The following is an 11,334-nucleotide window of genomic DNA, read 5'->3' on the forward strand; positions in this document are numbered from 1 at the left end:
GTGACCTGGCCTGCAGCTGGCTTTTTATACAGTGGATCAAAACATAATACAATAGACACTGTGTGCTCTTCTTCCATTGGTTCGGGGGTGGGACATATCCTGAGCACCGGGGATCATTGGTCAGCTCAATAGGTGGGCGATGGCTAAGACTTGAGATGTGATTTCTGTTATTTGCATCTGAGTTCCCGCCCCATGACCAGTTAAACCCATCACATTAATCATACATAAATCTGGTATTATTAATAACTTAATGTTGCAATATATGATAATATTCTTATACCCACCAGATTAATGTTTACGTGACTGAACAATATGATCCCACACATGATATGATTATCTATTTCCATCCTCAAGATATACATATATCCATATATATTATATTATATATATATATATATATATATATATATATATATACACACATACACACACACTCCTGCTAGTAAAATTTGTTAGGAATATATGATATATCTCCAAGAGTTTAGACTATGAATGTTATTACCTCAGATTTCTAAATGTCTGGTTTGTAATTTTGTTAGCTATTGCTAATTGAGTTTCTCTTCAGTCAACTTAGGTTCCTGGATATTGTCTTTCTTGTTTGTCCTGTCTTCAGATAAGACAATGACAATCCAGTATTTATTGTCTTCGACAGATACTGGACAACTCTTAGAACAATAGGGGTAACCAAAGGTATTTGCCTTCTTCATAGGAATTCAAAGCTTTGTGTAAATAAGGCCATCTGGTACATTGTATTTGAGTCTCTGGGAGGATAATTTATGTGCGACCCATCTTCATGCTTATTAGAAGAGTGAGCAGACAGTGGGTGATTTACGCAATATATGGATTTAAATATATGATATGTCTTTGTGGCTTTTCCATGCGAGTACAAATGCCTCCGTAATTACTCATACCACGCGCTAACATGCACGACCGCGTAAGCGATCATACGCAATTTGCGAACATGTGCACGCACGGCCGAATAAGTACGAGCACGGAGGCCATCTATGTGGTGTTTGTACGTGATGTGTGTACTGTAATATTTTCCGACTTCGACACATGAGAGTAGGCAGTAATGGTTTGGTGCCAAAGTAGGCAGGGGAGAAGCACAAGGGATAAGAGAAGGGGCAGACAGACAGGGGTACCAGGAGGGGGAGACAGCGAGGCAGGACCATGGTAGGTAAGTAAGAACATAATGCCACAATTTGCAGTGTATTTGGAGGAGGAGGCAATATGTTGCAATTCTCCTAGAAACACTTCAGATGGCCTGCCTCCAAATACCCCACACCCTCCCCATAGACCAGTGAATCACTGCATTATGGGGGTCATTCCGACCCGTTTGCATGCAGCGGTTTATTGCTGCGGTGCGAACGGGTGCGGAATGCGCATTCTCGGCGGCCGCAGTGCACGTGCGCTATGTTGCCCGGTGACAGGGGTCACTGGATTACGTTGTGGCTTAAGAAGAAAGCAGTCGCAGGACGGACCGCAAAGAAGATTGACAGGAAGAGGGCGGAGCAGGGTGGATCCGGACCATTTGAAGCCGTTTTATGGGAATTGTGGTGAGTATAACGCAGGCGTGTCCAGCAGAACGGAGGGCGGAGGAGTGACGTCAAAGTCATGACCATCATCGCTGGATCCATTGCACAGGGTAAGTATGTCCAGGCCTAGTCTTGGTTTGTGTGAATTTTTTTTAGCTTAGCAGGGCTGCACAAGCGATCGCAGCCCTGCTAAGCTGAAATACACTCCCCCATAGGTGTGGGCTAGTTGATCGCAACAGCAGCAAAAAGTTGCTGGCTGCGATCAACTCGGAATGACCACCAATGTCCAAGCAAGCAGGGCCTAATGACATGAAATTTCCAATCTGACCTCATCAGCAACCTGCATTAAGTGTGTGTAAGTGCAATATATAATCTATATGTTATTGGGGTTTATATCTATGTGTGTGTGTCAAATGTAAAATATAAAGTGGAAGGAGATTGGACTTCTGATGTGTTTCTCCGCACCAGTTACCTCAGGTGGAGAAAACTAGGGGATCACTAAAGAAACATGTCAAGGTTTACTCCTTTATGACTGCTTACTTCTTTGGACAGACAGGCTCTTGTACACTTATCACGAGTGGAGAACGAAGTGACTGTTTTTATATATGGTGAAGGACATCCTTTTGTGTCTGCTCAGCATGTACAGTAGCTCACAGGTGGCTGAACTGAATGCTGGCTCCATTTCACATCCTGATAATGAAGTGCAAAGGGCTTTGTTGCGCTCGCCCCCTCCATCGGCTATCTAAACCTTGAGATCCCGGCGTCATTATGGTGACTGGTGGGATCCCAAATGCTAACAAATTTGCTGCTGCGATCAACTCTGAATTAGGCCCTGGGGGGGGGGGTCATTCCGGGTTGATCGTAGCTGTGCTAAATTTAGCACAACTATGATCAGGCACTCAGACATGCGGGGGGACGCCCAGCACAGGGCTAGTCTGCCCGCATGTCAGTGCCCCCCTCTGCAGAAATGCAAAAGCATCGCACAGCGGCGATGCTTTTGCATTTGAGGAGTAACTCCCGGCCAACGCAGCTCCTGCGGCTGGCCGGGAGAACCTCTTCACTGCACGGGTCACAGCGGCTGCGTGTGATGTCACGCAGCCGCCGTGGCCCGTCCCCCCACCGGTCTGGCCACACCTGCGTTGGCCGGACCGTGCCCCCTAAACGGTGGCTTAACGCCGCCGTCCATCCCCCTCCCGCCCAGCGACCGCCTCTGCCTGTCAATTAGGCAGAGGCGATCACTAGGCAACAAACTGCAGCAAACGATCAGGTCGGCATGACCCCCTATGTGCACTGCAGGGGGGGGGGGGCAGATATAACGTGTGCAGAGAGCGTTAGATTTGGGTGGGGTGTGTTCAAACTGAAATCTAAATTGCAGTGTAAAAATAAAGCAGCCAGTATTTACCCTGCACAGAAACAATATAACCCACCCGAAATCTAAATCTCTCTGCAAATGTTATATCTGCCTCCCCTGCCGGTCGACATGGATGGAAGGTCGACAGGGTTTCTAGGTCGACATGTGCTAGGTCGACAGGTCTAAAGGTCGACATGAGGATTTATTTATTTTTTGGTGTCGTTTTCTTCGTAGAGTGACTGGGATCCCAAATTAGTGCACCGCGTCCCCTCGCATGGTGCCTTTGCTCCGCTACCGCTTCGCTCGGCACACTTTACCGTTCAAATCGTAGTCCACGTGGATCGTTAAGTATGAAAAAATTCAAAAAAAGAAAAAAATGTGAAAAACTCATGTCGACCTTTAGACCTGTCGACCTAGCGCATGTCGACCTAGAAACCCTGTCGACCTTCCATCCATGTCGACTTAGTGACTGTCGACCTATAGTGGTCGACCTAAACATTGTCGACCTAGACACTGTTGATCTTCAGACCGGATCGCACATTACAGTGCCCCTGTTCATACTAGAGATGTGCGGCCAGGGCTGTTTCTATTTATTTATTTATTTATTAACAGTTTCTTATATAGCGCAGCAAATTCCGTTGCGCTTTACAATTTGAAATGACAATAACAAACTGGGTGATAACAGTCATAGAGGTAGGAAGGCCCCGCTCGCAAGCTTACAATCTATAGATTCTAGCCAATTTGGCTCCCAGTGTGAGATTTAAAAATGCGCCCCCCATCCACTGACATAAAAAAATGCGCCCTCCACCCATAGCTATAAAAATAGTGCTCCTGACAAAGGGCGTGGCCTCATTAAAATGGGTGTGGCCTCATTAAAATGGGCGTGGTCTCGTCTGATATAATCACGGCCACCGCAGGGGAAACAAATAAAAAATCAAAAGTCCCCATTTTACACAGTACGGCAGGCAAGAGTCCCCATTTTACACATTACTCAGGTAAGACTCCCCATTTTACACATTATAGCAGGCACGTGTCCCCAGTTTACAAAGTTCGGCAGGCAAGTGTTCCTATTTTACACATTACGCAGGCAAGACTCCCCATTTTACACATTACGGCAGCAAGATTCCCCATTTTACTCAGCACTGCAGGCAAGTGTCCCCATGTTACACAGCACGGCAGGCAAGAGTCCACATTTTACACAGTACGGCAGGCAAGAGTCCCCATTTTACACATTACGGCAGGCACGTGTCCCCATTTTACACAGCACGGCAGGCAAGTGTCCCCATTTTACACAGCAAGGGGCGTGGCCTCATTAAATGGGCGTGGTCTCATTACAATGGACGTGGCCTCATCTGATATCATCACGGCCACCGCAGGAAGAAAAAAAAAAGTCCCCTTTTTAAACAGTACGGCAGGCAAGAGTCCCCATTTTATACATTACGCAGGTAAGACTCCCCATTTTACACATCATAGCAGGCACGTGTCCCCAGTTTACAAATGCGGCAGGCAAGTGTTCCTATTTTACATATTACGCAAGCTAGACTCCCCATTTTACACATTAGAGCAGGCAAGAGTCTCCATTTTACACGGTACGGCAGGCAAATGTCCCCATTTTACACAGCACTGCAGGCAAGTGTCCCCATTTTACACAGCACGGCAGGCAAGAATCCCCATTTTACACAGTACGGCAGGCAAGAGTCCCCACTTTACACAGTACGGCAGGCACGTGTCATTTTACACAGCACGGCAGGCAAGTGTCCCCATTTTACACATCAAGGGGGCGTGGCCTCATTAAAATGGGTGTGGTCTCATTAAAATGGACGTTGCCTCATCTTATATCATCATGCCCACCGCAGGAAAAAAAAATAAGAATAAAAAGTCCCCATTTTACACAGTACGGCAGGCAAGAGTCCCCATTTTACACATTACGCGGGTAAGACTCCCCATTTTACACATTAAAGCAGGCACGTGTCCCCATTTTACACAGTGCGGCAGGCAATTGTTCCTATTTTACACATTATGTAAGCAAGACTCCCCATTTTACACATTACGGCAGGCAAGAGTCCCCATTTTACACAGTGCGGCAGGCAAGACTCCCCATTTTACACATTACGGCAGGCAAGTGTCCCCATTTTACACAGCACGGCAGGCAAGTGTCCCCATTTTATACAGCACGGCAGGCAAGAGTCCCCATTTTACACAGTACGGCAGGCAAGACTCCCCATTTTACACATTACGGCAGGCAAGAGTCCCCATTTTACACAGTGCGGCAGGCAAGTGTTCCTATTTTACACATTACACAGGCAAGACTCCCCATTTTACACATTACGGCAGGCAAGAGTCCCCATTTTACACAGTGCGGCAGGCAAGAGTCCCCATTTTACACAATACGGCAGGCAAGTGTCCCCATTTTACACAGCACTGCAGGCAAGTGTCCCCATTTTACACAGCACGGCAGGCAAGAGTCCTCATTTTACACAGTACGGCAGGCAAAAGTCCCCATTTTGCACATTACGGCAGGCACGTGTCCCATTTTACACAGCACGGCAGGCAAGTGTCCCCATTTTACACAGCAAGGGGAGTGGCCCCATTAAAATGGGTGTGGCATCATTAAAATGGGCGTGGCCTCATCTGATATCATCACGCCCACCGCAGGGGGGAAAAATCAAAAGTGCCCATTTTACACAGTACGGCAGGCAAGAGTCCCCATTTTACACATTACGGCAGGCACATGTCCCCATTTTACACAGCACGGCAGGCGAGTGTCCCCATTTTACACAGCAAGGGGAGTGGCCTCATTAAAATGGGCGTGACCTCATTAAAATGGGCGTGGCATCATCTGATATCATCGCGCCCACCGCAGAGGAAAAAATCAAAAGTCCCTATTTTACACATTACGCAGGCAAGACTCCCTATTTTACACATTACGGCAGGCAAGAGTCCCCATTTTACACAGTGTGGCAGGAAAGAGTCCCCATTTTACACAATATGGCAGGCAAGTGTCCCCATTTTACACAGCACTGCAGGCAAGTGTCCCCATTTTACACAGCACGGCAGGCAAGAGTCCCCATTTTACACAGTACGGCAGGCAAGAGTCCCCATTTTACACATTACGGCAGGCACGTGTCCCCATTTTACACAGCACGGCAGGCAAGTGTCCCCATTTTACACAGCAAGGGGAGTGGCCTCATTAAAATTGGCATGACCTCATTAAAATGAGCGTGGCCTCATCTGATATCATCACGCCCACCACAGGGAAAAATTCAAAAGTCCCCATTTTACACAGTACTGCAGGCAAGAGTCCCCATTTTACCCATTACGGCAGGCACGTATCCCCATTTTACACAGCACGGCAGGCAAGTGTCCCCATTTTACACAGCATACGGAGTGGCCTCATTCAAATGGGCGTGGCCTCATTCAAATGGGCGTGGCCTCATCTGATATCATCGCGCCCACCGCAGGGAAAAAAATCTAAAGTCCCCATTTTACACAGTACGGCAGGCAAGAGCAGAGCCGGCCCTAGCCAATTTGATGCCCTAGGCAAAGTTTTGTCTGGTGCCCCCTAGCTCCGCCGCTAGTTCTGCATCTGTACCTGCAACGCTCAGGTAGTGGGGCCCACCGGGGGGTTACCCTGTGGGCCAGTTCAACTCTGCACAATGCCACACAGTAATGACCATAATACATATAATTCCACACAGTAAAGGAACCTTACACATATGCCCCACATTAGTAATGCCCATAATACACATAATGCCACACAGTAATGCACCTTACACATATGCCCCACATTAGTAATGCCCATAATACACATATACTGCCACAGATACTGCCACACTTGCTGGTTATACAAAAAGATCAGTATCAAACATGTAGAAACTGTCCATTCTCTTCACTATTCAGTGTGTTTGCTGGTGTCTGTTACTCCCGTTAACTGCATGCCCTTTACTTTATACTGTGGGAGCTAAATGCTCTGCCCTCCAGTCTGATGTGTCCAAAAGTCACGCTGTACTGATGTTTCATATAGAAATAGCACAACGCAACTTACTGACCACGTTACAGTGCTAGATGGCAGGGGAATTTTACGGTATGGACTGACTAGGAAATAAAGTGTGGGGAGAACACTGCCCATGTTATGTCCCTGCAGACACCTGGGGTTTGCACAGGGATAAGGGACACAGGATGGCAGGGTCCCCTGCCCCCATGTGCACAAGCAGTATAGGTGATGTCAGGTTTCTGTGAAGCAGTCTTCCAAAATACACATGTGTTATCATAAGAAGCCATCCAGTAATAACCTTATATAGTCAGTAAAAATGTCACAGGTCCAGGAATTGCATTTACTGGGCTTCTGCTGTCTGTCTGAGGTCTCACAAGTCAGGGGCATTCAAGCATGTCGGAGGAAGTTTAAGGCACAGTGTGCATTTTTTTTGACAAATGTAAACAGCAGTGTATACAAGTACTGATTGAATACATTTGGAAAGAAACAGTTAGTTTGCGGACTGTCCCTCTCAGCATGAGATGCTGCAGGGACATGCTTGGATGCCCCTAGACATGCTTGAATGCCCTAGGCAAATGCCTAGCCTGCCTATAGCTAAGGCCGGCTCTGGGCAAGAGTCCCCATTTTACACATTACGCAGGTAAGACTCCCCATTTTACACATTATAGCAGGCACGTGTCCCCATTTTACACAGTGTGGCAGGCAAGACTCCCCATTTTACACATTATGTCAGGCAAGAGTCCCCATTTTACACAGTGTGGCAGGCAAGAGGTCCCATTTTACACAGCACTGCAGGCAAGTGTCCCCATTTTACACAGCACGGCAGGCAAGAGTCCCCATTTTACACAGCACTGCAGTCAAAAGTCCCCATTTTACACATTACAGCAGGCACGTGTCCCCATTTTACACAGCACGGCAGGCAAGTGTCCCCATTTTACACAGCACGGCAGGCAAGTGTCCCCATTTTACACAGAAAGGGGCGTGGCCTCATTAAAATGGGTGTGTTCTCATTAAAATGGGCGTGGCCTCGTCTGATATCATCAAAAAATCAAAAGTCCCCATTTTACACAGTACGGCAGGCAAGAGTCCCCATTTTACACATTACGCAGGTGACACTCCCCATTTTACACATTACAGCAGGCACGTGTCCCCATTTTACACAGTGCGGCAGGCAAGACTCCCCATTTTACACATTACGTCAGGCAAGAGTACCCATTTTACACAGTGTGGCAGGCAAGAGGTCCCATTTTACACAGCACTGCAGGCAAGTGTCCCCATTTTACACAGCACGGCAGGCAAGTGTCCCCATTTTACACAGCACGGCAGTCAAGAGTCCCCATTTTACACATTACAGCAGGCACATGTCCCCATTTTACACAGCACGGCAGGCAAGTGTCCCCATTTTACACAGCACGGCAGGCAAGTGTCCCTATTTTACACAGCAAGGGGCGTGGCCTCATTAAAATGGGTGTGTTCTCATTAAAATGGGCGTGGTCTCATCTGATATCATTAAAAAATCAAAAGTCCCCATTTTACACAGTACGGCAGGCAAGAGTCCCCATTTTACACATTACGCAGGTAACACTCCCCATTTTACACATTACAGCAGGCACGTGTCCCCATTTTACACAGCACGGCAGGCAAGTGTCCCCATTTTACACAGCAAGGGGAGTGACCCCATTAAAATGGGTGTGGCCTCATTAAAATGGGCGTGGCCTCGTCTGATATCATCACGCCCACCGCAGGGGAAAAAAATCAAAGGTCCCCATTTTACACATTACGGCAGGCACGTGTCCCCATTTTACACAGCACGGCAGACGAGTGTCCCCATTTTACACAACAAGGGGAGTGGCCTCATTAAAATGGGCGTGGCCTCGTTAAAATGGGCATGGCCTCATCTGATATCATCGCGCCCACCGCAGAGGTAAAAATCAGCAAGACTCCCTATTTTACACATTACAGCAGGCAAGAGTCCCCATTTTACACAGTGCGGCAGGAAAGAGTCCCCATTTTACACAATATGGCAGGCAAGTGTCCCCATTTTACACAGCACTGCAGGCAAGTGTCCCCATTTTACACAGCACGGCAGGCAAGAGTCCCCATTTTGCACAGTACGGCAGGCAAGAGTCCCCATTTTACACATTACGGCAGGCACGTGTCCCCATTTTACACAGCACGGCAGCCAAGTGTCCCCATTTTACACAGCAAGGGGAGTGGCCCCATTAAAATAGGCATGACCTCATTAAAATGAGCGTGGCCTCATCTGATATCATTACGCCCACCGCAGGAAAAAAATAAAAAGTCCCCATTTTACACAGTACAGCAGGCAAGAGTCCCCATTTTACACATTACGGCAGGCACGTGTCCCAATTTTACACAGCACGGCAGGCGAGTGTCCCCATTTTACACAGCATAGGGAGTGCCCTCATTAAAATGGGCGTGGCCTCATCTGATATCATCGCGCCCACCGCAGGGAAAAAATCAAAGTCCCCATTTTACACAGTACGGCAGGCAAGAGTCCCCATATTACACATTACGCAGATAAGACTCCCCATTTTACACATTATAGCAGGCACGTGTCCCCATTTTACACAGTGCGGCAGGCAAGACTCCCCATTTTACACATTACGTCAGGCAAGAGTACCCATTTTACACAGTGTGGCAGGCAAGAGGTCCCATTTTACACAGCACTGCAGGCAAGTGTCCCCATTTTACACAGCACGGCAGTCAAGAGTCCCCATTTTACACATTACAGCAGGCACGTGTCCCCATTTTACACAGCACGGCAGGCAAGTGTCCCCATTTTACACAGCACGGCAGGCAAGTGTCCCCATTTTACACAGCAAGGGGCGTGGTCTCATTAAAATGGGTGTGTTCTCATTAAAATGGGCGTGGCCTCATCTGATATCATCCAAAAATCAAAAGTCCCCATTTTACACAGTACAGCAGGCAACAGTGCCCATTTTACACATTACGCAGGTAACACTCCCCATTTTACACATTACAGCAGGCACGTGTCCCCATTTTACACAGTGCGGCAGGCAAGAGTCCCTATTTTACACATTACGCAGGCAAGACTCCCCATTTTACACATTACGGCAGGCAAGAGTCCCCATTTTACACAGTGCGGCAGGCAAGACTCCACATTTTACACAGTACGACAAGACACAGGGCGATCGGGCACAGGTAGTATAAGATGTAATGATATATATACAAAGAAAAAAGCAAAATTGGACGATACGTGACCCTTGTTAACGGGGAGGAGAAAATAAATTTACCATTTTCTCCTATTATATACTGTCCTAGTTGGTGGTGCGCCCAGACCCAGAGAGCACACAGACTTACAATGGAAGAGAAAAGAAGGCTCTTGTGTGGGCACACTCTTGTACAAGAAAAGTTGATTATATAATGTGAATTTAAGAAATATTTAAAACATAACTTTTAATGATAACATTTAACCATGATCACCCATCCAAGAAGATCCATAAGACAAATTACAGAGTTACAAAAATGATAAAATGTTCTGGTCTCTTGTGTTTCAAAGAGTGTTCGGAAAGGTTGTAGACACTGTATTGTCATACCCCCATTTCCCCTGACCAGTACAGAGTTTCTGTATTATTGAGACAGGGGGTGGTCAAACAGGATAATGTAAAGAAGTCCAATTCTCGTCACTTAAATTCAGTGGTAATTAATGGTCATCAAAGTGTGAGATACTGTAAAGAAGTCCAATTCTCGTCACTTAAATTCAGTGGTAAATAATGGTCACCAAAGTGTAAATTCTATACCTGAGTAGTAGACAAATCCCATATTTTGAAACAGAATTGAAGGCATTAAACTAACATCAAGGAATGAAATGGCTAAGCACAATAGTAGAGAGATGCTGAATAGAATTAGTAGTGATACTGCTGTTGGTGTCTCTTGTCTCATGAAGACGGAAAATAATTCCTGCTCTACAACACCAGGTATTCCCAGGTAGTCTCCTCTCCTGATACTGACCCGGCCCAACGCTGTTTAGCTTCCAAGATCGAACGAGATTGGGCGCTGACAGCGTGGTGTGGTAGTAGAGATTTATGTGGCCTGTACACCAATGAGAGTGCACCTATATATGAAATTATAGTATGAAATAATGAAAGAGGATAGAAGAAAATGAAAAAAAGTAAAGTAAGTGGAAATGTGTGGATCTGCTTTCCACGTTAGACGCGGTTCAACAGTTCCCACGAACGTGGTACCGTGCTCCGTGAATCGTGGATGAGAGTCCACGAAAGAGGTGGCCAGAGTGACAAGTTAATTTCCTCAATGGATGGACTAATGAGGCCGGCTAATTGTTTATATGAGAACGGCCTGACTATAACAAGGAAATATGTCAAACCGTGACAAGGAGTCCTATTGATATAAGGAGAAGCTCCCTGGCGTCCTGCCCTTTAATTTGGGTGGGACTGGAAATATGATTTGTC

General features: G+C 46.8%; 1 pseudogene; it reads right to left on the minus strand.

The window, feature by feature from the left end:
• Positions 1 to 10,827: 10,827 nt before the first annotated feature.
• LOC134949989 (5S ribosomal RNA) lies at positions 10,828 to 10,946 on the minus strand (annotated as a pseudogene).
• Positions 10,947 to 11,334: the final 388 nt, after the last annotated feature.

The sequence above is a fragment of the Pseudophryne corroboree genome, chromosome 1 (assembly GCF_028390025.1).
Source record: "Pseudophryne corroboree isolate aPseCor3 chromosome 1, aPseCor3.hap2, whole genome shotgun sequence".
Classification (NCBI taxonomy): Eukaryota; Metazoa; Chordata; class Amphibia; order Anura; family Myobatrachidae; genus Pseudophryne; species Pseudophryne corroboree.